General features: G+C 46.6%; 1 protein-coding gene and 1 pseudogene across 1 annotated transcript in view; both read right to left on the bottom strand.

Annotated features, from left to right (window-relative positions):
• Window positions 1-27,369, bottom strand: part of LOC116982309 — a 999,615-nt pseudogene that overhangs the window by 497,102 nt on the left and 475,144 nt on the right.
• Window positions 1-27,369, bottom strand: part of LOC116981706 (zinc finger protein 271-like) — a 162,678-nt gene that overhangs the window by 4,474 nt on the left and 130,835 nt on the right. The gene's annotated exons all lie outside the window — the stretch shown is intronic.

The following is a 27,369-nucleotide window of genomic DNA, read 5'->3' as shown; positions in this document are numbered from 1 at the left end:
ACTACGGGTGCTGTCTGTGTGGAGTTTGTACGTTCTCCCCTCGACCTGCTGGGTTTTTACTCCGGTTGCTCCGGTGTCCTCCAACATTTCAAAGACGTTCAAGGTTGTAGATTAATCGGCCTCTGCAAAATTGTGTCTATGAGAAGATAGATGCTCTCTGACCCGCTGAGTTACTTCAGCACTTTGTGTCTATCTTCTCCAACACATTCTCTCTGTCGCTCTCTCTTTCTCTCTCCCTTTCCTAATAAATCCCTTTGTCTTCCTCTGCTGGTCTCTGAAATTCTCCCAGTCCTCTGGTAGGCTGCTTTTTCTGGCTAATTTGTACGCTTCATCTTTTGTTTTGATACTATCCCTGATTTCCCTTGTTATCCATGGATGCACTACCTTCCCTGATTTATTTTTTTGCCAAGCTGGGATGAACAATTGTTGTAGTTCATCCATGCAGTCTTTAAATGCCTTCCATTGCATATCCACCATCAACCCATTAAGAATCAATCGCCAGTCTATCTTGGCCAATTCACGTCTCATACCCTCAAAGTTACATTTCTTTAAGTTCAGGACCCTTGTTTCTGAATTAACGATGTCACTCTCCATCCTAATGAAGAACTCAACCATATTATGGTCACTCTTGCCCAAGGGGCCACGCACAACAAGACTGCTAACTAACCCTTCCTCATTACTCAATACCCAGTCTAGAATAGCCTGCTCTCTCGTTGGTTCCTCTACATCTTGGCTGTGTTATACATCTTTTCTTTTAGTTTTATTCTATACCAAACTTCTTTTGTCATTTCACGGTGGCCTCCTACTCCCCTTAGAATCTTTCTTCCTTTTTGGAATGAAATGATCCTTCGTCTTCCGGTTTATGCACAGAAATTCCTGCCTTTGCTGTTCCACCGTCATTTCTGCTAGGATCCCTTTCCAGTCTACCTTGGCCAGCTCCCCTCTCATGCCTTCATAATCCCCTTTGTTCTTTTGCTCTCTCTCTCTCTCTCTCTCTCTCTCTGTCTCTCTCTCTGTCTCAATCTCGGTTTGTCTCTCTGTCTCTCTCTCTCTGTCTCTCTCTGTCTGTCTCTCTCTCTTTGTCCCTCTCTCTCTCTGTCCCCCCCCCTTTCTCTCTCTCTGTCCCTCTCTCTCTCTGCCTCTGTCCCTCCCTCTCTGTCCGCCCCTCCCTCTGTCCCCTTCTCTTTGTCCCTCCCTCTCTCTCTCCCTCTGTCCCTCTCTCTCTCTGTACCCCCTCTCTCTATGTCTCCATCCCCCTCTCTCTCTCCGTCTCTCTCTATCTGCCTCTCTCTTTCTGTCTTTCTCACTCCCTCTCTTTCTCTCTTTGTCTGTCTCTCTCTCTCTCTCTCCCTGCATGTCTCTCTCTCTCTTTGTCTCGCTCTGTCAGTTTCTCCCCGTCTCTCTCTCTCGGTTTATCTGTTTCTCTCTCTCTGTGTCCCTCACTCTGACTCTCATTCTCTTTCTCGCTGTCTCTCTCTCTGTTTCTCTCTGTCTCTCGCTCTCTTTCTCTCTCTCTGTTTCTTTCTGTCTCTCTCTCTCTTTCTCTCGCTGTCTCTCCGTCTCTCTACCTCTCTCTCTCACTGTTTATCTGTTCCTCTCTCTCTGTCTGCCTCTCTCTTTCTCTCTCTGTATCTGTGTGTGTGTCTCTCTGTCTGTCTCTGCCTCTCTCTTTCTCTGTCTCTCTCTGTCCATCTTTCATCTTCTTTCTCTCTCAGTGTCTTCCTGTCTGTCTCTCTCTCTCTGTCTGTCTCTATATTAGATTAGATTAGATAGCCTTTATTGTCATTCAGACCGAAGTGAACGAAATTGAAGCAGTCATACATACAATACAATACAATAAAAACAACAATAAACACATATTAACATCCACCACAGTGAGTCCACCCAGCAACTCCTCACTGTGATGGAGGCAAAAGTCTTAGGTCTGCAGTCTCTTCCCTCCTCTTCTCCCTCTGCGCTGATGTCTCTCTTTCTGTGTCTCTCTCTCTCCTCATGGGGCAAGTTGGGCCAAAGGGCCTGTTTCCGTCCTGTATCTCTCTGTTTCTCCCTGTTTCATTCTCTTTCTTTGTCTCGCGCGTTGTCTCTCTCACTCTCTCTCTCTCTCTCTCTCCGTGACTCTATGACCAAGTGAGTGCAGCATTTTACCTCCAGTGTGGAGCAGCATCATCATCATCAGGGAGTGGAGCTGAAACCACAGCCGCCGCCTTGTTGTTGTTGTTGTTGTTGCTGTTGTTGCTGTTGTTGTTGCTGCTGCAGCTTCTCTTGTCTCCACAGTCGCTGCCTTGTTGCTGTTGTTGTTGCTGTTGTTGTTGTTGCTGCTGCAGCTTCTCTTGTCTCCACAGTCGCTGCCTTGTTGCTGTTGCTGTTGTTGTTGTTGTTGTTGCTGCTGCAGCTTCTCTTGTCTCCACAGTCGCTGCCTTGTTGCTGTTGTTGTTGTTGCTGTTGTTGTTGCTGCTGCAGCTTCTCTTGTCTCCACAGTCGCTGCCTTGTTGTTGTTGCTGTTGTTGTTGCTGCTGCAGCTTCTCTTGTCTCCACAGTCGTTGCCCGTCTGTCTGTCTCTGTCGTTGCTTCACATTTAAAAACAAACCGCCATCTTGCAGCTTCTTGCTGAAGCAACGGCCTCGCACTGGCGGATGTACGTCACTGCGCAGGGCGGGCGGGGGGGTGTACGTCACGGTGCAGGGCGGGCGGGGCGGGTGTACGTCACGGCGCAGGGCGGGCGGGGCGGTGGGACGTCACGGCGCTGGGCGGACGGGGCGTGGTACATCACGGCGCAGGGCGGGCGGGGCGGGAGTACGTCACGGCGCAGGGCGGGCGGGGCGGTGGTACGTCACGGCGCTGGGCGGACGGGGCGTGGTACATCACGGCGTAGGGCGGGCGGGGCGGGCGTACGACACGGCGCTGGGCGGACGGGGCGGGTGTACGTCACGGCGGTGGGCGGACGGGGCGGGGTCGCCCCTCACCCTCGAACATCCCCTCCCCCGCCACTGGGGTTGGCGCTTGCAGTGTCGGGGATGTTGAAGCCGGGCTGGGCCGCGATAGACAGACAGACAGACACCACCGTCTCAATCACTCACTCGGGGCCTGGTGGCGCAGCGGTCACCCTGATGGACGAGGAGTTCGCTTCCCCCCCTTTAGGCCCCAGTGACGTTGTCCTGTTTACCCGCTTATTGACCCTCTGTGTTCCCTCCTGCAGGGTTTAGGAGCCGTTGCTGTGGACGGAGACACGGGGACGTGAAGGAGCGGTCATTGAGGGCGGCCACGGTGCCGGTGAGTCACACACACACACACACACACACACATCTGGTGGGGAGTAGAGTCGGGGATGAGGGGAGCGGGAGCGGTCCGGGACAGAGAGAGAGAGACACACAGAGAGAGACACACACAGAGAGTGAGAGAGTCAGACAGAGAGAGAAAGAGGCAACGAGAGAGAGGGAGAGACAGACAGACAGACGGACAGACAGACAGAGACAGAGAGCGAGAGAGAGAGACAGTGGGAAATGGAGGGAGAGGGACAGAGAGAAAGAGGGAGAGAGAGAGAGACATGGTGACAGGCAGCGAGGGAGAGACAGAGAGACAGTCAGAGAGCGACAGTGGGGGAGAGAGAAACAGAGACATAGAGAGACACGGAGAGAAAAAGAGAGGGAGACGGAGAGAGAGCGACAGTGATGGAGAGAGACAGTGCGGCAGAGAGACAAACACACAGAGAGGGAGAGAGAGACAGAGAAAAGGAGAGAGAGAGACAGATAGTGTGAGAGATAGAAAGGGAGAGAGAGACCAGAGACTGAGAGATAGGCAGTGAGGGAGAGGGAAAGAGAGAGAGAGACACTCAGAGATATAGAGAGGGGGAGAGAGAGTGAGAGACGGACAGTGGGACAGAGCGAAAGAGGGAGGGAGAGAGACAGAGAATCAGAGAGTCAGAGAGAGAGAGAGAGTGAGAAACAGAGAGGCAGAGAGGGAGAGGCAGAGAGAGACCAGAGAGAGAGTCAGCAAGAGAAGAAAGTTATAGAAACTTACAAAATTCTTAAGGGGTTGGACAGGCTAGATGCAGGAAGATTGCTCCCGATGTTGGGGAAGTCCAGGACAAGGGGTCACAGCTTAAGGATAAGGGGGAAATCCTTTAAAACCGAGATGAGCAGAAATTTTTTCACACAGCGAGTGGTGAATCTCTGGAACTCTCTGCCACAGAGGGTAGTCGAGGCCAGTTCATTGGCTATATTTAAGAGGGAGTTAGATGTGGCCCTTGTGGCTAAGGGGATCAGAGGGTATGGAGAGAAGGCAGGTACGGGATACTGAGTTGGATGATCAGCCATGATCATATTGAATGGCGGTGCAGGCTCGAAGGGCCGAATGGCCTACTCCTGCACCTAACTTCTATGTTTCTATGGGAGAGAGAGATAGCGAGAGACAGAGAGAAACCAAGAGTGAGAGACAGACAGGGAGACAGACACAGGGGGAGAGCGACAGACAGAGAGAGTGAGACCGAGACAGAGAAAAAGACTCTGAGATACAGGGATAACCAGAGAGACACACAGAGAGAGCAGAGATTGGGAGAGAGAGACAGAGAGAGATGCGGCGAGAGGGAGAGAGAAAGAGAGAGAGAGACTCAGAGGGAGTGAGAGAGAAGCAGAGACAAAATGAGAGGCACGCAGAGAGACAGACTCAGAGAGAGAGAGAGAGACACAGAGAGAAAGTGAGGCAGGCAGACAGAGAAGATGGAAAACAGATGTCCTGTTTGCCAGCTTGTTGACCCTCCATGTTCCCCTCCTGCAGGGTTTAGAAGCCGTTATTGTGGACGGAGAGACGGGGACGTGAGGGGCCATTGAGGGCGGTCAGGGTGCCGGTGCGACCCCCCCCCCCCCTATCTGGTGGCCGAGTGGTGTTGGGGATGAGGGGAGCGGGAGAGAGAAAGGGGGAGAGAAAGAGACAGACAGAGAGAGAGAGACAGCTAGAGATATACCGATAAAGAGAGAGAGAGTGAGGCAGAGAAAGAGGCAGCGACAGAGAGAGAGGAAGAGAGACACTCAGAGAGAGAGACAGACACAGAGAGAGAAGGAGAGAGGCTGCGAGAGAAGGAGACACAGACAGAGAGAGAGAGACGGTCAGAGAAAGAGAGAGACAGACAGAGTGAGAGACAGGGAGGGAGAGGGACAGACAGAGAGAGAGACATAGAGACAGACACAGAGAGAGGGAGAGAAAGAGGGAGACAGAGAGAATCAGGGGGAGAGAGAGAGAGTCATAGAGAGAGACAATGAGACGGAGAGAGAGGACAGAGAGAGTGGGAGTGACAGGGAGAGAGGCAGCGAGAGGGAGTGAGACAGAGAGCGAGAGAAAGAGAGGGAGACAGAGAGAGAGAGGGAGAGACAAACAGACTCAGAGAGAGAGACAGAGGGGCAGAGACAGAGAGATAGACAGAGAGAGTGAGAGACACAGAGAGAGACCAGAGGGAGAGACCAGGGAGAGAAGCAGCAAGAGAGGAAGAGAGAGAGAGAGACTCAGAGAGACACACACAGAGGGAGAGAAAGAGACAAGCAGAGAGAGACAGATAGAGAGAGACCTAGAGAGACAGAGACAATGAGAGACAGTGACAGAAACAAAGAGTGAGAGACAGACACCGAGAGAGGGGAAGAGAGAGACAGACACAGAGGGAGAGCGACTGAGAGAGAGAAATACTCTGAGAGACAGGGAGAACCAGAGAGAGAGAGAGACACACAGAGAGACCAGAGACAGAGTGGGAGAGAGAGAGGCGGTGAGAGGAGAGAGAAAGAGAGAGATTCAGAGACAGAGTGAGAGGCAGACAGAGAGAGGGAGACAGACAGAGGGAGGCGGTGAGAGAAAGACATCGAGACACTCAGAGAGAGACAGACGGAGAGAGAAAGTGAGGGAGACAGACAGACTCAGAGAGAGAGACAGGGTCGGAGAGAGAGACAGCTTGAGAGACAGGGAGAGAAAGAGAGAGACAGACAGACAGAGATAGAGAGAGAGACAGAGAGGGAGGGAGACAGAGAGTGACAGAGACAGAGAGAAGGTGAGAGTAAGAGAAAGACAGACTCAGAAAGAGAGAGGCAGAGAAAGACAGAGAGGGAGAGAGAGAGACAGAGAGTGGGACAGAGAGAGAGAAAGAGAGTCCCACATAAGAGATTAGTATACAAACTTAAAGCATACGGTATTGGACGTTCAGTATTGATGTGGATAGAGAATGGCTGGCAGACAGGAAGCAAAGAGTAGGAGTAAACGGGTCCTTTTCACAATGGCAGGCAGTGACTAGTGGGGTACCGCAAGGCTCAGTTCTGGGACCCCAGCTATTTACAATATATATTAATGATTTGGACGAGGGAATTGAATGCAACATCTCCAGGTTTGCAGATGACACGAAGCTGGGAGGCAGTGTTAGCTGTGAGGAGGATGCTAGGAGGCTGCAAGGTGACTTGGATAGGCTGGGTGAGTGGGCAAATGCAAGTCAGATGCAGTATAATGGGGATAAATGTGAGGTTATCCACTTTGGCGGCAAAAACAGGAAAGTAGACTTTTATCTGAATGGTGGCCGATTAGGAAAAGGGGAGATTCAACGAGACCAGGGTGTCATGGTACACAAGTCATTAAAAGTAGGCATGCAGGTGCAGCAGGTAGTGAAGAAAGCGAATGGTATGTTAGCATTCATAGCAAAAGGATTTAAGTATAGGAGCAGGGAGGTTCTACTGCAATTGTACAGGGTCTTGGTGAGATCACACCTGGAGTATTGCGTACAGTTTTGGTCTCCTAATCTGAGGAAAGACATTCTTGCCATAGAGGGAGTACAGAGAAGGTTCACCAGACTGATTCCTGGGATGTCAGGACTTTCATATGAAGAAAGACTGGATAGACTCGGCTTGTACTCGCTAGAATTTAGAAGATTGAGGGGGAGTCTGATAGAAACTTACAAAATTCTTAAGGGGTTGGACAGGCTAGATGCAGGAAGATTGTTCCCGATGTTGGGGAAGTCCAGAGCAAGCGGTCACAGTTTAAGGATAAGGGGGGAAATCTTTTAGGACTGAGATGAGGAAAACATTTTTCACACAGAGAGTGGTGAATCTCTGGAATTCTCTGCCACAGAAGGTAGTTGAGGTCAGTTCATTGGCTATATTTAAGAGGGAGTTGGATGTGGCCCTTGTGGCTAAAGGGATCAGGGGGTATGGAGAGAAGGCACGTGCAGGATACTGAGTTGGATGATCAGCCATGATCATATTGAATGGCGGTGCAGGCTCGAAGGGCCGAATGGCCTACTCCTGCACCTATTTTCTAAGTTTCTGTGACAGACAGAGAGACGCAGCGAGAGAGATACAGAGACAGAGAGAGTGAGAGAGAGAGACACAGAGAGACCAGAGAGAGAGAGACAGAGTGGGAGAGAGACAGAGAGAGAGGTAGCGAGAGGAGAGAGAGGGAGATGCAGACAGAGTGAGAGGCAGACAGAGAGAGAGGGAGAGACAGCGAGACACTCAGAGAGAGACAGACAGACAGAGAGAGAAAGAGTGAGGGAGGCAGAGAGTGAGACAGACAGACTCAGGGAGAGAGAGACACACACACAGAGGGAGAGAGACACAGAGAGGGAGAGAGACACAGAGAGAGGGAGAGAGACACACAGAGGGAGAGCGACAGACAGAGAGAAAGACTCAGAGAGAGAGAGAGAGAGACACAGAGTGACCAGAGAGAGAGAGAGAAAGAGAGGCAGCTAGAGAGAGAGGGAGAGAGAAAGACAGAGAGACACTCGGAGAGAGAGACAGACAGACAGTGAGAATGTGAGGGAGGGAGAGACAGAGAGACTCAGAGAGAGAGACAGTGGGACAGAGACAGACAGACAGAGGGAGAGAGAGACAGAGGGATAGAGAGAGAGAGACATACAGAAAGACAGAGATACAGAGAGAGAGAGAGAGACACTGAGAGAGACTGAGAAAGAGAGAGGGAGTGAGACACAGAGAGAGAGAGAGACCGTGGGAGAGAGATATAGAGACAGACATAGATACTCAGTGAGAAAGATAGTGAGGGACTGAGAGAGAGAGAGAGAGAGGGGGGGGAGGAGAGCGAGACAGAGAGAGGCAGACAAACATAGAAACATAGAAAATAGGTGCAGGAGTAGGCCATTCGGCCCTTTGAGCCAGCACCGCCATTCAATATGATCATGGCTGATCATCCAACTCAGTATCCTGTACCTGCCTTCTCTCCATACCCCCTGATCCCTTTAGCCACAAGGGCCACATCTCTCCCTCTTAAATATAGCAACAGAAAGAGCGATAGAGAGAGAGACGGAGAGAGAGAGAGAGAGAGAGAGAGTCAGTGAGAGACAGAGAGAGAGAAAGAAAGAGACACACAGTGGGAGAGAGAGAGAGGGAGAGAAAGAAAAAGAGTTACAGACACAGTTGGAGACGGGGGGACAGTGAGAGATAGAGAGATACAGTGACAGATGCAGAGACAGTGGCAGAGAGAGAGAGAGAGGCAAACACAGGGACAGAGAGGCAGAGAGAGAGAGAGAGGGAGGGGGAGAGAAAGAGCTAGATGATACATCAAATCTAAGAATAATTCTTGGCGAAGGAAATACGGCACATCATGATGCACAATACGTAACAGCATGCCATAACCTGAGAGACGGTGAATGACCAACATGCACATATGTACGCACACACTAATTGACATTAACTGACACTAAGAAATTAATATTGAATTGCTAAACTTGCTATTGTGTTGTACTACTTACAGCTGCAAGAACATGTAGCAATCAATAAAGGGCTATAGGCCTATTGTGAGTGTATGTACAGGGACATATCTATCCATGCATTGTATACTTGTATTTATGCTTATGTATTTTTATTTTTTTGTTATCATATTTTTATTAGAAGTACAATAAAGTACAGTAATACACATCAGATATATCTTATTACATTTGTTGTACCACTTCATTTTTTGAGCTTTAAGAAATAAAATAAGTAAGGAAAGTGAAAAAGAGTCGTGAAGGTACAGGAAAGTGTTGGGAAAAGAAAGCCCCTTAGAAAGGAAGTTAGAGAAGGAAGTAAAGAAAGGAAATAGACCCTAGAAAAGAAGGGAAAAAAAAGAGAAACAATCACTCTATTATAACGCAAAACTCCGCAAAAAAGGATATACCAACCGTATTTTTTACCCCCCTGTTACCAGATCCTGGCACCATTTATTTTTTTTAATTACTATTGCACATTATGCTTGTAATAGTTCCATAAATGCAGACCACGTCTTTTGGAAGTGGTCTGCTTTGCCTGCTAGGAGGAGTATCATCTCTTCCAGGTGTAATGTTTCGAACATGTTTGAAATCCACATTTTTATTGTTGGTATAGGAGCATTTTTCCAGAATTTGAGTATAAGCTTTTTTAGCCCGTAATTAAGTAGGTTCTTTTGAAACACATTTAGTTCGGGGCTACTTTCCGTTATTCCAAAAATAATCCATTATGCTTTTGGTACAAGTTTTATTTTAAATAATTTTGTGAACATTTCAAATATTTAGTTCCAGAATTTTTGGATTTTTATACAAAAAAGAAAAGAGTGCACTGTGGTAGCTTCTTGAGACCTACATTTATCACAAATGGGTGAGACATTGGGAAAAAGTTTATTTATTTTGGTTTTTGAATAGTATAGTCTATGTAATGTTTTGAATTGAATTAGAGTATGTCGTACGTTGATCGAGCATTTATGCACATATAGTAAGTGTTTATCCCAGCTCTCTTTTGAAATTTTTATAGCTAGTTCTTGTTCCCAGTCTCTTCTAATACCATCGGTTGTAGGTATTTCTATATTTAAAGTAGTGTTGTATAAGTATGATATTAGGTTTGCTGATTCAGCCTTTGTCTTCATTGCTTCATCCAGTAAGTATGGAGGCATGTTATGATAGTCTTTTGTGTATTTTTTCAGATAGTCATGGATTTGAAGATATTTAAAATAATGATTATTTCTCAAATTATATTTCAGTTGTAATTGTTGAAATGATAATAATTTTCCAAATTCATACAAGTCTCCGAGCGTTTTGATTCCCATTCTTTCCCATTGTGTAAATGATTTCTCTATAATTGAAGGTTTAAACGACGGATTATTGACTATTGGCATTAAAAGAGATAGATTTCTTAATTTTAGATTCTGTTTTATTTGTTTCCAAGTTCTAATTGTGCTATGTATAATTGGATTTTTATTGTAATTTTTGTTATTCAGATTCATTGGTGAGAGGAGAGTCGCTCCTATATTGCACGGAGAGCAGTCCTCTCTCTCCATTACAATCCAGTCCACCTGCTGGGCAGAGTTGTCCAGCAGGTGAATCATATTTTTAATATTTACTGCCCAATTATAGTACATAAAGTTAGGGAGCGCAAGACCACCCATCTCTTTTGGTTTACTAAGGTGTGTTCTTTGTATTCTGTGGGATTTATAATCCCATACAAAATTTGTAATGTCTGAGTCCAATTTTTTGAAAAACTTTTTTGGAATATATAAAGGTAATGATTGAAATAAATATAGGATTTGTGGTAAAAAGATCATTTTTATAGCATTTATTCGACCTATCAAAGACATCGGGAGTGTTTTCCAGAATTTGATTAGATTATTTAGTTTCTTAAGTAAGGGACTATAATTGGCATTAAACATAGCGTGATGGTTTCTAGTAATATCAATTCCCAAATATTTGAATTTTTCTGTGACTATTTTAAAGGGGAATTTTAAGAGATGTGTTGAGTCTTTCGGTTTTATCGACATAATTTCACTTTTGTTCCAGTTTATTCTGTATCCTGAGAAAGATCCAAAGTCCTCAATTAGATGTAATATGTTTGGTATACGGATTTGCGGTTTTGTGATGTACAGTAGTACATCGGCTACATATAAAGATATTATGTTATTTGAATGTTTTGTATTATAGCCGTAAATATCCGAGGGTGTTCTGATTTTTTCAGCTAAAGGTTCAATTACAAGAGCAAATAACAGCGGTGATAATGAACATCCTTGTCTATTGTCCCTTGATAATTGGAATTTCGTAGATAGTATATTATTAGTTAATATTCTAGCCGTAGGTTTGTTATATAATAATTTAATCCATGCGATGAAATTCTCTCCCATTTGAAATTTTTGCAATACTTTAATCATATAATCCCATTCTACTTGATGAAACGCTTTTTCTGTGTCCAATGAAATGATAGATAACTCTTGTTCTTGAGGTTTGTGTGAATGCATTATATTAAGCAGACGTCTCAGGTTATTAAATGAGTGTCTCTTAGGTATAAGAGACGACTACAGTCGTCTGTCTTTTTTTTATTTTTTGTCTTGTTAATTTTCAGGAGAGGGGGAAAGAGAGGGGGTGCTGAGAGCAGGGAGGGTGGAGGGAAGGGGGTAGGGGTGTGTGGAGGGGAGGGGGGGTTTAGGGGAGGGACGGTGGGGGAGGGGATGGAGGGGAGGAGAGGGAGAAAAAGAGGGGAGAGAGAGAGGGGGAGGGGAGGAGAGGAGAGCGGGGGAGGGGAGGAGAGGGGGAGGGGGGGAGAGGATGGGAGGGCTGGGAATGAGACGTGAGATGGGGAAGGGGGGGGGGGAGGATGGAGGAGGTGGGGGCGAGGGGAGGAGAGGAGGGGGTGAGGTGGAGCGGAGGAGGAGGAGGTAGTCTGTATGGGAGGAGGAGCGAGTATGAGTAGGAGGCGGGGAGGGAGAAGGGAGAGCTAGGGAAGATAGAGGAGAGAGAAGGGGGCTGAGGAGAGAGCGAATAGGGAGGAGAGAGACAGGAGGAGCTGAAGGAGGATAGAATGGAGCATGAAAGACAGAGACGGGATAGGATAGGGAATGAGGAGGGGAGAGGACGAGACCGAGGAGAGGGGAGAAGGAGGAGAAGAGGGCATGTGAGAGAGAGAGAGAGAGAGGGGACGAAGGAGAGTATCGAGAGAGGAGAGCCCGGACCGAGAGAGAAGAGAGCGGAGGCGACACGAGAGAGAGAAGAGATGAGCAGAGGGGGACGAGAGAAGATGAGAGAACGAGGAGGAGGAAGGTGGAGAGAGCTCCGGAGAGGAGGACCTGACCCGAGAGATGTCAAGATGAGACACACGTAGAGAGAGCAGAGAGAGAGATCGCCCGCGGGAGATGGCGGGTCTACTTCTTTGAGCGAGGGCCTCTTTAGAGTGAAGGGGGGATCATGCGACCCTAGGCACGGGCGCTCGGACGAGAGAGAGGAAGTGGGCTGGGAGAGCGAAGAGGAGACAGAGAAAGAGGGGGTTCGTAGCGGATGTACGACCGATGATGATGTGAGAGAGGAGGACGAGCCTCCGAGAGTGGGACATAGAGCGAGACCTGAGAGGAGATAGGCGCGGAGACGATGAGGATCTTTGAGAAAGTTATATCGACCTTCTCGCTCGGAGGTGGAGCATGCACGGAGCGAGGAGTGATCAGAGATTGAGACCGGACTTCGACCGAAGCTAGCCATAGCTGTTAGAGAAGGACCCCCCCAGAGATTCAGTAGAAGGAGAACGACCCACGAGCGATGATTCGACGTGAGTAGTGCATTGTGACGAGACTGGTGAAGCGTAGAGGACGAGAGGGAGCTTTGCTGAGAGACAGAGAGGTCTTAGGGATGAGACGATGCGGTGGGAGACGGAGAGAGAGGGATCTGTAAGAGTAAGAGAGAGAACGGAGAGACCGGCCCCCCAGAGAGATTTGAGTGGGAGAGAGGGCCGAAGGAGAGAGGAGGAGAGAGAGGGAGCGAGAGCGAGGCGAGGGCGGGAATCGACTAGAGGCGGATGAGACGAGAGAGAGAGAGAGGGAGAGAGAGAGAGAGAACGGCCGTGAGGCGGGGAGAGAGAGGGACCGAGCGGGGCTGGGAGAGAGAGAGAGCAGGACGCGAAGGAGGGAGAAGAGAGGGGCTAGAGAGGAGAGAGCGGAGATGAAGAGCCGAGGCTAGCAGCATGGACCGGGCAGAGAGAGAGAGACGAGGTAAGAAGAGACAGGGAGACGGAGAGAGGGAGAGAGGGTGAGAGAGAGAGAGAGAGGGAGAGAGAGAGGGAGAGAGAGAGGTAGAGAGAGGGGGAGAGGGTGAGAGAAAGGGGGAGTGGGAGAGAGAGATGGGGAGAGAGAGAGGGGGAGAGAGAGGGGAGAGAGAGATGAGAGAGGGGGGAGAGAGAGAGGGGGGGGAGAGAGAGAGAGGGGGGGAGAGAGAGAGAGAGGGGAGAGAGAGAGAGGGTGTCTATTTACTTCAACCCAAACAACCATTTGCAGGCAGTGCTTTTTCCCTCAAACTAACCATATTTTCATTTCCAAACCACATTATGGGTACTCACAGCTGTGGAGACATTTGTTCAGTGTCATTCAGAGCTCTGATTGAGGCACACCACTTCCTGGTTTTATAGTCCCTCCCCCTCCCTCCAGCAGGGGCAGCAGAGAGTATGGGAAATTTTGTAAAAACATTAATATCTCTGTCATTTTTCATCGACGGGAAATATCCTCAGCACACATGCGGCGGAGGAGGGCTCTGTGCGAGGTGGCCAAAAATGACGGCCGTAGGTGGCGGCGTTCTCTCGGAAGGCAGCACAGAAGGCCAAAAGCAGTCAAGAACAGAGATTTCGTAATATATATAGAAGATAGAAGATAACGTTTCAAAGTCCAGGTGAAGAGTACAGCATATCTTTACCTTGAGGATTAGAATCTTCTCCCCCAGAGCTGTCCATGTTCTGCAGAGATGCTGTCTGAGTTCCCCAGCACTTTGTCTAATTGTAGAGAAGGATGTTGGAACATTTCAAACATTAAAATGTTATCTTAATTTGATTTTTCAGCATCAAGTTTACCTGGATTTGGTCTTTATTGGTGTCATAGGGCGTCTAGAGTTTAATGGGATAAACGTGTTAAATTAATGATGGTGAAGGAGATGGAAGGGAGGAAGGTTCTGGTGATAGGTCAAATTGATTATATTACAATGGAACGCAAGGAGCATAATAGCAAATGGACAAGAGTTTAAAGGATTCATTAAAGAGTTAAAGAAGAAACCAGAAGTCATATGTATTCAAGAAAGCTGGCTTAAGCCTTCATTAGACTTTGTCATCAAAGGTTATGATAGTATCCGTAGAGATAGGGGGGAGGGAAGTGGAGGGGGGTGTGTAATATTTATAAAGAAAGGAATACAGAATAGATTGTTGGTGAAAGGAACAGAATTATAATATTTAGTGGTGGAAATTTGGATAAGAGAAGGTAAGGTTAAAATTGTTAATTTTTATAATCCGTGTAAAAGGCTTTCATTGGAGTTGATGGATGAACTTGCTGGGTATTTAGGGGGGAAAGTTATATGTTGTGGTGATTTTAATGCTCATAGCACGTTGTGGGATGATTCTAATGATGAAAATGGGATGGTGATTGAGGATTTAATGGAGAAGAATAACCTTGTGTGTCTTAATGATGGAAGTGGGACACGAATCAACATCAGAACAGGGTCAGAATCAGCCATAGACCTCACACTAGTGTCAGACTCATTGGCGGGTGTTTGTTCATGGGAAGTAATTCGAAGAACAACGGTAGGAAGTGACCACTACCCGATAGAAATAGTAGTAGGAGTGAGTTTCAGAGGAGTATAATACAGAGAGAATACAAAAGTGGTCTTTTAGTGGTGCTGATTGGGAGAAGTTTAAGACTATTAGTGATCAAGAAATGGAAAAAATTGATATTTATGAAGATGTGGATAATTTAAATATTTCTGTTTGCGAAGCCATTTTAGAGGCAGCAACAAAGTCCATTAAGAGGAAAGGAGGTAAGCACAACAAAAAGAGTGTACCATGGTGGACTAAGGAATGTGACAAAGCAATTAAGTGTCGAAATAAAGCTTTTAAAATTTTGAAAATAAATCATAATTTTCAGAATCTTATTGAATACAAAAGGTTGCAAGCAAGTGTAAGAAGAGTAATAAAAATGCAAAGAGGGAATTTTGGAGGACATTTTGTAACTCAGTGGGAAGGGAGACAAAAGTAGGTCAAGTTTGGGGAATGATAAGGAGAATGAAAGGAATTAAAAGAGAATACAAATATCCAATCCTAACTGACGGTGAAATTACAGCAGTGAAAGACGAAGAGAAAGCAGAGATGTTGGCAAAATCTTTTGCTAAAATTCACAGTTCAGACAATGTTAGTGAAGAAGGAAGAAAAGGAAAAGAAAATACCATAGCAGAGAATAGACAGTTAATACGACATGAGGAAGACACTAACGATGTTCTAAACAAACCATTCACAAAGACAGAATTCAACCGAGCTCTTAGAAAAACCAAGATGTCAGCACCAGGTAAAGATCAGATTTGTTACACCATGTTAAACCATCTCAGTGAAACATCCAAGGATTTTTTGTTAGAATTTTATAATAAAGTGTGGGAGGGTGGGAAATTACCGCAAAGGTGGAAGGAGGCAGTAGTAATCCCAATAGGAAAGTCAGGTAAAGATCTGACGAACCCAGGGAATTATAGGCCTATTGCATTAACATCCAACATATGTAAAGTAATTGAAAAAATGGTAAATGAAAGGTTAACATATTATGTAGAAAATAAAGGATATTTATCCAATTACCAGAGTGGTTTTAGGAAGGGGAGAAACACCATGGATCCAGCTATATGTTTAGAACATGAAATTAGGAGAGCACAAATTAACAGAGAAAGTGTAGTAGCCGTATTTTTTGATATTGAGAAAGCATATGATATGATGTGGGGAGAAGGGTTATTAGTGAAACTAGGTAAGTTGGGGATTAAAGGTCGTATATTTAAATGGATTAAGGATTTTTTATTTGGGAGGTCAATACAAGTACGAGTTGGAAATCAATACTCAGGAACATTAGATATTGTAAATGGAACACCTCAAGGGAGCATAATAAGTCCTTTACTATTTTTAGTAATGATAAATGATGTGTATGATGAAATTGTAAATGAAATGGGAGTTTCACTGTTTGCGGATGATGGGGCAATCTGGAAAAGGGGGAGAAATGTGAAGTTTATTGTGCAGAAACTACAGAGGGCTATAATAAAGGTACAAGAGTGGTCTTATAAATGGGGATTCAAATTTTCTGTGGAAAAGACAAAGATAATGTTTTTTACTAGGAAGGAAATTGGTAGTGAGGTAAAACTAAAATTATATAACCAGGAATTGGAGAGAGTAAAATACTATAAATTTTTAGGTTTATGGTTTGATGAGAGGATTACATGGATGATTCATATTCAGAAAGTAGTGGACAAATGTAAGAAGATACTTAATGTAATGAGATGTTTAGTTGGATGTGATTGGGGGGCAGATAGAACAGCTTTGAAGGCTATATACAATGGGTTAATTAGATCTGTGTTAGATTATGGTTGTGTGGTGTATGGGTCCGCATCAAGTACTTCTCTTAAGAAAATAGACAACATTCAATATCAGGCATTGAGAATATGTACAGGTGCAATAAAAACAACTCCAACAGCAGCATTACAGGTTGAAATGGGGGAGATGCCTCTAGAGATGAAGAAGGATACAGCTTTCATTAAATTACTGGATTAACCTACAGGGCCACAGTCAAGAACACCCAGCACAAGTTACTGTCAAACCATGCTGGGAAAAGGAGAGAAGGGAAACAAAAAGTTTTGGATGGACAGTGACCCAGAGAGCAGTACAAATCGGCATAGCACAATTAAATGTGGTTCCAACAGTTCCATTACCTTCAATTCCACCTTGGATACTTCCAGATGCAACAGTAGACTTTACAACATTAGAACAGAAAAACAAGGATAAACAACATATGTATAATTCAGTCATCATACAGGAATACATTGACAGATACTACAGTTTTGTCCAAATTTATACAGATGCATCAAAAGATTCAGTAGATAAAGTAGGAGTAGCATTTATTGTACCAGAATTTCACATCAAAGTAGGGAAGAGGATCAATAATGAGGTCTCAGTATACACAGGTGAAATGATTGCAATATTGTTAGCGGTACAGTGGGTCGAGGATACTAGGCCTTTAAGGACAGTTATTTGCTCAGATTCAGGTTTAGCAATAAAAAGTTTACAGCACAGCCATTCAGACAGTAGACCAGACATTTTGATTGAAATACAACAAACACTATTCAGAATTCAAATGATGGGGCTTACAGTCATATTTTTATGGGTACCAGCACACATTGGCATTAGAGGAAACGAAATGGCAGATAAGGTAGCAAAAGAGGTAGCAAAAAGAAGTAAAATTGATTTAAGTATTAACATAGGTAAAACTGAAATCAAATACATTATTAAGCAAAGACTGAAGGAAAGATGGCAAAAGCAATGGGATGAAGAGCGGAAAGGACGGTGGTTCTACAGAGTCCAGAGGAAAGTGGGAGAAATGAGATGTGCAGGAAAAAACAGAAAAGAGGAGACAGTAATCTCAAGAATTAGATTTGGACACACTGGTCTGAACAGTACACTTTTTATAATAGGCAAGCATAATACAGGTCGATGTGAATACTGTGGGCAAGAAGAGACAATAGAGCATGTCATTGTACATTGTGAGAGGTATGAGGAGGAGAGAGAACGGATGAGTGAGCAGTTCAGAAAAGAAAGAATACAATTTGATTTGGTAGATATTTTGCAAGGAAGTTCATATAAGTGCTATCAAATCCTGTTGCATTTTCTTAGGGTAACCAATTTGTTCGGAAGGATATAGGTTATTAGTATATGTAATGGTGTTGTTTGATCCACACTCCATGCCAGTTGGTGGCGGTAATGCACCAAAAAAGTTGTTTGCCAACCGCCAAAAAACACCACATAGAAGAAGAAGAAGAAGAGGTGCAGCTGGTTGACCTCAGGACCATCCTGGAGACAGAACCTCATGGACAGGACGTAGAGAGAGGTTGTCACGTGGATGCCCAGCAAGACAGAAGGTGGTTCCTCGAGGTAGGGAATGAGATGGTGCTGTGACACTCAAGAATGGAGGGTGATGAGGGGAAGTATCGGGGACAGAATAGACAGCGAGGAAGGCAGAACTGCAGGTGCTGCTTAAACCGGAGACAGACACAAAAAGCTGGAGTAACTCAGTGGGTCAGGCAGCATTGGGGCATGGATAGGTACATTGTACCTGGTTCAGTGAGTGGAGACTGGCAGCATTGGGGCATGGATAGGTACATTGTACCTGGTTCAGTGAGTGGAGACTGGCAGCTTGGGGGCATGGATAGGTACATTGTACCTGGTTTAGTGAGTGGAGACTGGCAGCTTGGGGGCATGGATAGGTACATTGTACCTGGTTTAGTGAGTGGAGACTGGCAGCTTGGGGCATGGATAGGTACATTGTACCTGGTTCAGTGAGTGGAGACTGGCAGCTCAATGTTCCGGGGTACAGGAGCTTCAGGAGAGACAGAGGTGAGGGTAAAGGAGTGGGGTGTTGCATTGTTGGTTAAAGAGGATGTCACGGCTGTGTTCAGAGGTAACATCACAGACGGTTTGTCTAGAGAGGCTATATGGGTGGAGCTGAGGAACAAGAAAGGGATGATCACCTTGTTGGGGGTGTACTACAGACCCCCGTATAGTCAACGGGAATTAGAGCAGATATGCCAGGAGATTGCAGGTGAATGGTTGTTGTAGATGGAGATGTCGACGTTCCCAATATTGACTGGGAATGTCATCGTGTGAATGGTTGTTGTAGATGGGGATGTCAACGTTCCCAGTATTGACTGTGAATGGTTGTAGATGGGGATCCCAATGTTGACTGGGATAGTCATCGTGTGAATGTTTTAGACGGGGTGAACATTGTCGAATGTGTTCAGGCGAGTTTTCTCCAGCAGTCAGAGCCTCACATGTGAGAGGCTGGTCAGGGTGGCGCAGCGGTAGAGTTGCTGCCTCGATCCTGACTACGGGTGCTGTCTGTACGGTGGAGTTTGTACGTTCTCCCGTGACCTGCGTGAGATCTTCGGTTTCCTCCCACACTCCAAAGACATTACAGGTTAATTGGCTTGGTGTAAATGTAAAAATTGTCCCTAGTGGGTGTGGGATAGTGTTAATGTGCGGGGATCGCTGGTCGGCAGTGGGCCGAAGGGCCTGTTTCCCTGCTGTATCTCTAAACTAAAACTCTAAAACTAAAACTTGATGTAGTCTAGGGACATTGGGAAGGGCAAGTGGATGAAGTGTTCATGGAGCAATAACCACTGTTTGATTAGGTTTAAGATAGTTCTGGACAAGGCCCATGTGTTCAAATTCTAAATTGGGGCAAGGCGAACTTTCTTCATGTGTATGGCGTGCGCAGCCTAAAGTTGTAGGACAACTTGTTCTATTCGATTGTGCACGCCAGATTGATTGCATTCGTTGAAACAGGGCGGACCACGTGAAGGTTTCAACCTCCCACCCCCAAGGCCAACTTTGAGGGGATGAGACAGAAACTCACTCGTTGACCGGAGCAGGTTGTTGGAAGGAAAATAAATGTCAGGGAAGTGGGATGTTTTTAAAAGTGCTGACAAGAGTTCAGGACATACATGTCCTTGTTAGAGTGAGGGGTAAAGCAAGCTGGGCTGACGAGGGAAATTAAGGCTTTGGCCAAGAGTAAGAGTTGGGACAGCTGGGAACAGGTGCATCCCTGGAGGAGTTTTGGGAACTAAGGTGCTAGCTAAAAAAGAAATAAGGAGATCGCATATAGCTCTATAGCTTTGGCAGATGTACAAAGGACAATCTCAAGAGATTGTATAAAGGGTAGCCAGAGAGTCAAGTCATGTCATGTGTCCCAGATGGGACAATGAAATTCTTGCTTGCTGCAGCACAACAGAGTATTTTAGGCATAAATACAGATCAGATCAGTGTGACCATATACCGTACAATATATATATACACATATAACTACACAGGTAAAGTGCAATAGGCTGTTATAGTTCAGAGTTTGTTTGAGGTTGAGTTTAATAGCCTGATAGCTGTGGGGAAGTAGCTATTCCTGAACCTGGATGTTGCAGATTTCAGGCTCCTGTACCTTCTACCTGAAGGCAGCGGAGAGATGAGTGTGGCCAGGATGGTGTGGGTCCTTGATGGTGCTGGCAGCCTTTTTGAGGCGGCGCCTGCGATAGATAGATCCCCTCGAGAGTGGGACCTCTAAGGGATCAAAGCGCTCACCTCTGTGTGGAGCCACAGGAGATGGACAAGATTTTACCATAGACGGAGGAACTTGGGGCAGTCAATGGAAGTGTCTTGAGAGCTGACAGTGTTACAGCCAAAGAAGTACTGTAGGTACTATCGTGTATGAAGGTAGAAACATCTCGAGCCTGATCGGATATATCCGAGGACATTGTGGGAAAGTAGAGAGGAGCTAGAATACAAAAAAGATCCAAGGAGATTTACGAGAATGATCCCAGGAATCAGTGGCTTAACATGATGTGCGTTTGACGGCACTGGGCCTGTACTCGCTGGAGTTTAGAAAAATGAGGGGACACCTTACTGAAATGTACAGAATAGTGAAAGGCCTGGATAGAGTGGATGTGGAGAGGATGTTTCCACTAGTGGGAGAGTCTAGGAGCAGAGGGCACAGCCTCAGAATTAAAGGGCGTTCCTTCAGGAAGATGAGGAGGAATCTCTTTGGCCAGAGGGTGGTGAATCTGTGGGATTCTTTGTCACAGACGGCGGTGGAGGCCACAAGTCAGTGGATATATTTAAGGCAGAGATTGACAGATTGTTGATTAGTGCTGGGTGTCAGGGGTTATGGGGAGAAGGCAGGAGAATGGGGTTAGGAGGGAGAGATAGATCAGCCCTGATTGAATGGCGGAGTAGACTCGATGGGCCGAATGGTCTGAATCTGCTCCTATCACATGAACACAGAGCGTAAACAGAACACACAATGATAATGGATACCTGGGCATCACGGTGGCAGACGGGTCAGAGTTGCAGCAGAGGCCAATAGATACGGGCAATGCACAAAGTCCTGCCTAGAGTAGGGGAATCAAGAAGCAGAGGACATGGGTTTAAGCTGAGGGGGTGAGGGAGGGACAGGCAGGGGGTGGGGGGGACAGGCAGTGGGTGGGACAGGCAGGGGGTGGGTGATGGGGGGTAGATTTAAAGTTTCATTCATTCAATGTGGGGAACAGATTTAATAGGAATCTGAGGGGTAACCTTTCCACACAGAGGGTGGTGGGTGTATGGAACGAGCTGCCAGAGGAGGTAGTTGAGGCTGGGACTATCCCAACGTTTAAGAAACAGTTAGACAGGTACATGGATAGGACAGGTTTGGAGGGATATGGGCCAAACGCAGGCAGGTGGGACTAGTGTAGATGGGGCATGTTGGTGGGTGTGGGCAAGTTGGGCTGAAGGGCCTGTTTCCACAATGTATCACTCTGTGACTAGTGTAGATGGGGCATGTTGGGCGGTGTAGGGCAAGTTGGGCTGAAGGAAGGGCCTGTTTCCACAATGTATCACTGACTAGTGCAGGGTCCAGTAGAGGTTTACGAGTGTTTCCTGGGTGATTGGGTTAATGTATGAGGAGTGTTCGAAGGCTCTGGGCCTGTAGTCATGGAGTTTAGAAAGATTAAGGTGGATCTCACTGAAACCTACAGAATAATAAAAGGCCTGGTAAGGGTGGATTTGGAGAACTCGTCAATTTAAACAGGAGGGGGGGATAAGGTGCATTTACAGAGTAACAGAACATAATGTTTTCATAAAAGACAAACACAGAGACTCAGTGGGTCAGGCAGCATCTGTGGAGAACATGGATAGGTGACGTTTCACAGAGTGCTGGAGTAACTCAGCGGGTCAGGCAGCATCTGTGGAGAACATGGATAGCTGACGTTTCACAGAGTGCTGGAGTAACTCAGCGGGTCAGGCAGCATCTGTGGAGAGAAGGAATGGTGACGTTTCACAGAGTGCTGGAGTAACTCAGCGGGACAGGCAGCATCTGTGGAGAACATGGATAGGTGACGTTTCACAGAGTGCTGGAGTAACTCAGTGGGTCAGGCAGCATCTGTGGAGAGAAGGAATGGTGACGTTTCACAGAGTGCTGGAGTAACTCAGTGGGTCAGGCAGCATCTGTGGAGAGAAGGAATGGTGACGTTTCACAGAGTGCTGGAGTAACTCAGTGGGTCAGGCAGCATCTGTGGAGAGAAGGAATGGCGACGTTTCGGGTTGAGAACCTTCTTCAGACTGAAAGTCACGGGAAAGAGAAAAGAGAGATGTAGACAATGGATGTAGAGATAAAGTACAAATGAAAATTAAGGGAACAGGCCATTGTTAGCTGTTTGTTGGGTGTGACGGGTGAGGGAGAGATGGTGAGAGAGGGAATGCCGGCGTTACTTGATGTTAGAGAAATCAAGATTCACACCACTGGGCTGTAAGCTACCCAAGCGAAATACGAGATGCTGTTCCTCCAATTTGTGCTGGGCCTCACTGACAGTGGAGGAGACCGAGGACAGAAAGGTCTGTGTGGGAATGGGAAGGAGAATGAAAGTGTCCAGCAACCTGGAGATCAGGCAGGTTCAGGCGGGCTGAGCGAAGGTGTTCCGTGAAACGATCGGCCAGTCTACGTTTGGTCTCGCCGATGTATAAGAGCCTACATTTTGTTGCTACATCTTTCGAGGATTTAGACGGCCATAGAATGGAGAGGATGTTTTTGTTGGAGCTTTGGTAGGCTGACTGGTGTTTTATATTTATATATATATATATTAGAAGCTTTAAGCATGGTTAGAGTCACATGCTGCTGGCTGATGTTTTAATGAACAAATACACTTTTGTGTCTCATTATTGAACGACTCTAAAGGCATTGTTAAAGTTTATAGAGCCAGTACGTGATGAATGGTGTGTGAATAATTGGCCTACTCCTGCACCTATTTTTCTATGTTTCTAAACAGCAAATGTAAACTTTCTTTATTAACAATAAGTGATGCAGAGAAAGGGGAGTTTAGAATGGTTGTCACTCAGCACGGAAACAGGCCCTTCAGCCCAACTTGCCCCATGCCCACCAACGTGTCCCATCTACACTAGTCACAGAAACAGGCCCTTCAGCCCAACTTGCCCCATGCCCACCAATATGTCCCATCTACACTAGTCACAGAAACAGGCCCTTCAGCCCAACTTGCCCCATGCCCACCAACATGTCCCATCTACACTAGTCACAGAAACAGGCCCTTCAGCCCAACTTGCCCCATGCCCACCAACATGTCCCATCTACACTAGTCACAGTCACGGAAACAGGCCCTTCAGCCCAACTTGCCCCATCTACACTAGTCACATAGTCACCCAGATGGAAACAGGCCCCTTCAGCCCACTTGCCCCATGCCACCCAACATGTACCATCTACACCAGTCACAGAGTCACCCCGCATGGAAAAGGCCCTTCGCCCAACTTGCCCATGCCCCACAAACATGTCCCATCTCCACCAGGTCACAGAGTCACACAGCACGGAAAACAGGCCCTTCAGCCCAACTTGCCCCATACCCCACCAACATTGCCCCATCTACCATAGTCACAGAGTGACGAAACAGGCCCTTCGGCCCAACTTGCCCCATGCCTACCAACATGTCCCATCTACACTAGTCACAGAGTGACGGAAACAGGCCCTTCAGCCCAACGTGCCCACACCGGCCAACATGTCCCATTTACAGAAGTCCCACCTGCCCGTGTTTGGCCCATATTGCTCCAAACCTGTCCTATCCATGTATCTGTCCAAGTGTTGTGATAGTCCCAGCCTCAACTACCTCCTCTGGCAGCTCGTTCTATACACCCACCACCCTCTGTGTGGAAATGTTTCCCCTTAGGTTAACATTCTCAATGTGAACTATTTGTGAACCAGCGAGCTGGTGTGGAATAAAAAATGGAATCATGGATAGAAAATTAACAAAAAATGGGTTGGCACGGTGGTGCAGCGGTAGAGTTGCTGCCTCACAGCGCCAGAGAACCGGGTTCCATCCTGACTACGGGTGCTGCCTGCACAGAGTTTGCATGTTCTCTCCATGACCTGCGTGGGTTTTCTCCGGGCGCTCCGGTTTCATCCCACACTCCAAAGACGTGCGGGGTTGGTAATTCGGTAATTGTAAAATTGTCCCTAGTGTACGGGGCGATCGCTGGTCTGTACGGACTCTGGCCGAAGGGCCTGTTTCCGTGCTGTATCTCTAAACTAAACTAAAAGGATGTTTCCACTAGTGGGAGAGTCTAGGACCAGAGGGCACAGCCTCAGAATTAAAGGGCGTTCCTTTAGGAAGGAGATGACGTGGAATTTGTGTAGCCAGAGGGTGGTGAATCTGTGGGATTCATTGCCACAGACGGTGGTGGAGGTCACAAGTCAGTGGATATATTTAAGGCCGAGATAGATAGATTGTTGATTAGTACGGGTGTCGGGGGTTATGGGCAGGAGAATGGGGTTAGGAGGGAGAGATAGATCAGCTGTGATTGAATGGTGGAATAGACTCGATGGGCCGAATGGCCTAATTCTGATTCTGTGTGTTATGGTCGTCTCTGACTTGAGGAAATGCAAGCAGCCACTTTGGGCAAGTATTGTCCCACAGACAACTACTGCCCTAGGTGGATATCATGATGTACTGCAACAAACATTGATCCGCCACAGGTGGATGTGATTATTGGCTTGATTGAAGCTGTTTAGAAAAGTGTCAGTTGTATAAAAGGGGGAGTTGTGGGAGTGTCTGAGTGTAGTTGGTCCTGGGCTGTGGATGGATGGGAGCAGTGGTCCTGGGCTGTGGATGGATGGGAGCAGTGGTCCTGGGCTGTGGATGGATGGGAGCAGTGGTCCTGGGCTATGGATGGGAGCTGTGGTCCTGGGTAGAGACAGGGAGCCTCCCCTTGTGTCTGATGTGGATCTATATCTCCAGGGCATGAGGTCAGTGAGAACACTACAGCTTTCTACTGAATTGTGTTTGCATCTTTGATTAATTCTGCTGACTTTTCCTTTCAATTGTTGTCATTTGAAGTGTCCAGGGATTTTAATTATTATTTTTTTCTGGTGCAACTGGAATTGTGTTGTTTCTGTGCTGTATCTCAGAACAAAACGGATGTTTCCACTAGTGGGAGAGTCTCGCACCAGAGGGCACAGTGTCAGAATAAAAGGATGTATCTTTACTAAAGTGATGATACCCTAACCTTATCACAACTGAAATTGAATCTGGCTGATGTAAACGTGGAAACAAAGACTTGTAGATGCTTCTTTATACCAAAGATAGACGCATTGCTGGAGTAACTCAGTGGGCCAGGCAGCATCTCTGGAGAAATAAGATATTTTGGGATGGAACAAAAGGGTTCTTACCCAAAATATCACCCATCCTTTTCCTCCAGAGATGGTGCCTGATCTGCTGAGTTTCTCCAGCACTCTTATCATGGTCGTCTCTATATCCCGCAGCTCTGCTCTTACTCCCCATCCCCCTACTCGTAACAAGGACAGAGTCCCCCATGTCCCCCATTGCAGGTACAGCAGGCAGTGAAGAAAGTGAATGGCCCATTGGCCTCCATAACAAGAGGAATCGAATATAGGTGCTGGCTCGAACGGGCCAAATGGCCTCCTATGGCGTCTATTGTCTATCAAAGGAAACAGACTACTGACCGACATCTACTACAAACCCACTGACCCCCATGGCTATCTGGACTACACTGGCCACATCTGCACCCAGGATGAAGTGTTCCAAACCAGGGCATCGGAGATGTCCTCATTCTTTAGGGAATGGGGGTTCCCCTATTCTACTATAGATGAGGCTCTTATCATGGTCTCCTCTATATCCCGCAGCGCTGCTCTTACTCCCCATCCACCTACGTAACAAGGACAGAGTCTCCCATTTCCTCACCTTCCACCCTACCAGCCGTCACATACAACAGATAATCCTCCAACATTTCGCCACCTCCAACGGGATCCCAACATTGGCCTCATCTTCCCATTCTCCAATGTCAGTGTTTTCTCCCTCCTTCCCCTTCCCGGCTCTCCCACAGCCGACTGTCTCTGCCTCTTCCTTCCATTATCCCGACCCCCCCCACCCGACATCAGTCTGAAGAAGGGTCTCGACCTGAAACGTCACCTATTCCTTCTCTCCATAGATGCTGCCTCACCCGCTGAGTTACTCCAGCATTTTTGTCTACCTTCGATTTTTCCAGCATCTGCAATTCTTTCTTAATCCACACGGTGGGAGTGTTTACCACGAATTGGAGCGACCTGTTTTGTGAATTCACTGCACAATAGGAGTTGCTGTCTACAAATTAGATAGAAACATAGACAATAGGTGCAGGAGTAGGCCATTCGGCCCTTCGAGCCTGCACCGCCATTCAATATGATCATGGCTGATCATCCAACTCGGTATCCTGTACCTGCCTTCTCTCCATACCCCCTGATCCCTTTAGCCACAAGGGCCACATCTAACTCCCTCTTAAATATAGCCAATGAACTGTGGCCTCAACTACCTTCTGTGGCAGATAATTCCACAGATTCACCACTCTCTGTGACTAAAAATGTTTTTCTCATCTCGGTCCTAAAAGACTTCTTCCCCCTTATCCTTAGACTGTGTGGCCCCTTGTTCTGGACTTCCCCAACATCGGGAACAATCTTCCTGCATCTAGCCTGTCCAACCGCTTAAGAATTTTGTAAGTTTCTATAAGATCCCCCCCCTCAATCTTCTAAATTCTAGCGAGTACAAGCCGAGTATATCCAGTCTTTCTTCATATGAAAGTCCTGCCATCCCAGGAATCAGTCTGGTGAACCTTCTCTGTACTCCCTCTATGGCAAGAATGTCTTTCCTCAGATTCGGAGACCAAAACTGTACGCAATACTCCAGGTGTGGTCTCACCAAGACCCTGTACAACTGCAGTAGAACCTCCCTGCTCCTATACTCAAATCCTTTTGCTATGAATGCTAACATACCATTCGCTTTCTTCACTGCCTGCTGCACCTGCATGCCTACTTTCAATGACTGGTGTACCATGACACCCAGGTCTCGTTGCATCTCCCCGTTTCCTAATCGGCCACCATTCAGATATTGTGCTCTTCACTTGAAAATGGTTCTTTGTTGCTCTGTGACCCTTTACCTTTCCCCGTAAAGCACCCATTGCCCAGATGCCAAACTTAGTAAAAGCCCTGAAACCAGGGAAGATTTGGGATGAAAATCAAGGAAGTGCAGGTGCTGGTTTACAATACAAGACACAAAGTGCTGGAGTAACTCAGTGGGTCAGGCAGCATCTCTGGAGAATATGGATAGGTGAGATTTTGGGTTGGGAGCCTTCAGACTGATTTCTGGGTGTGGTTCTATTTACTTCATGAAGGCAGTGGCAAGAATGAATTTGTCTCCTGGATAGCTGTCCAATTGTGTTTTAATTGGGGCATTCACTTTATGAAGACTGGTTTTCAGTTTATGACTAATTGTTATGATTAAGAAGACAGCGAGGAATTTAAAGTGGATCTACATTGTACTTGGTTGAGGAAAGTTAATGTGAACTTGTG

Source organism: Amblyraja radiata, chromosome 16 (assembly GCF_010909765.2).
Source record: "Amblyraja radiata isolate CabotCenter1 chromosome 16, sAmbRad1.1.pri, whole genome shotgun sequence".
Classification (NCBI taxonomy): domain Eukaryota; kingdom Metazoa; phylum Chordata; class Chondrichthyes; order Rajiformes; family Rajidae; genus Amblyraja; species Amblyraja radiata.
This window is presented reverse-complemented; position numbering and strand designations above follow the sequence as displayed.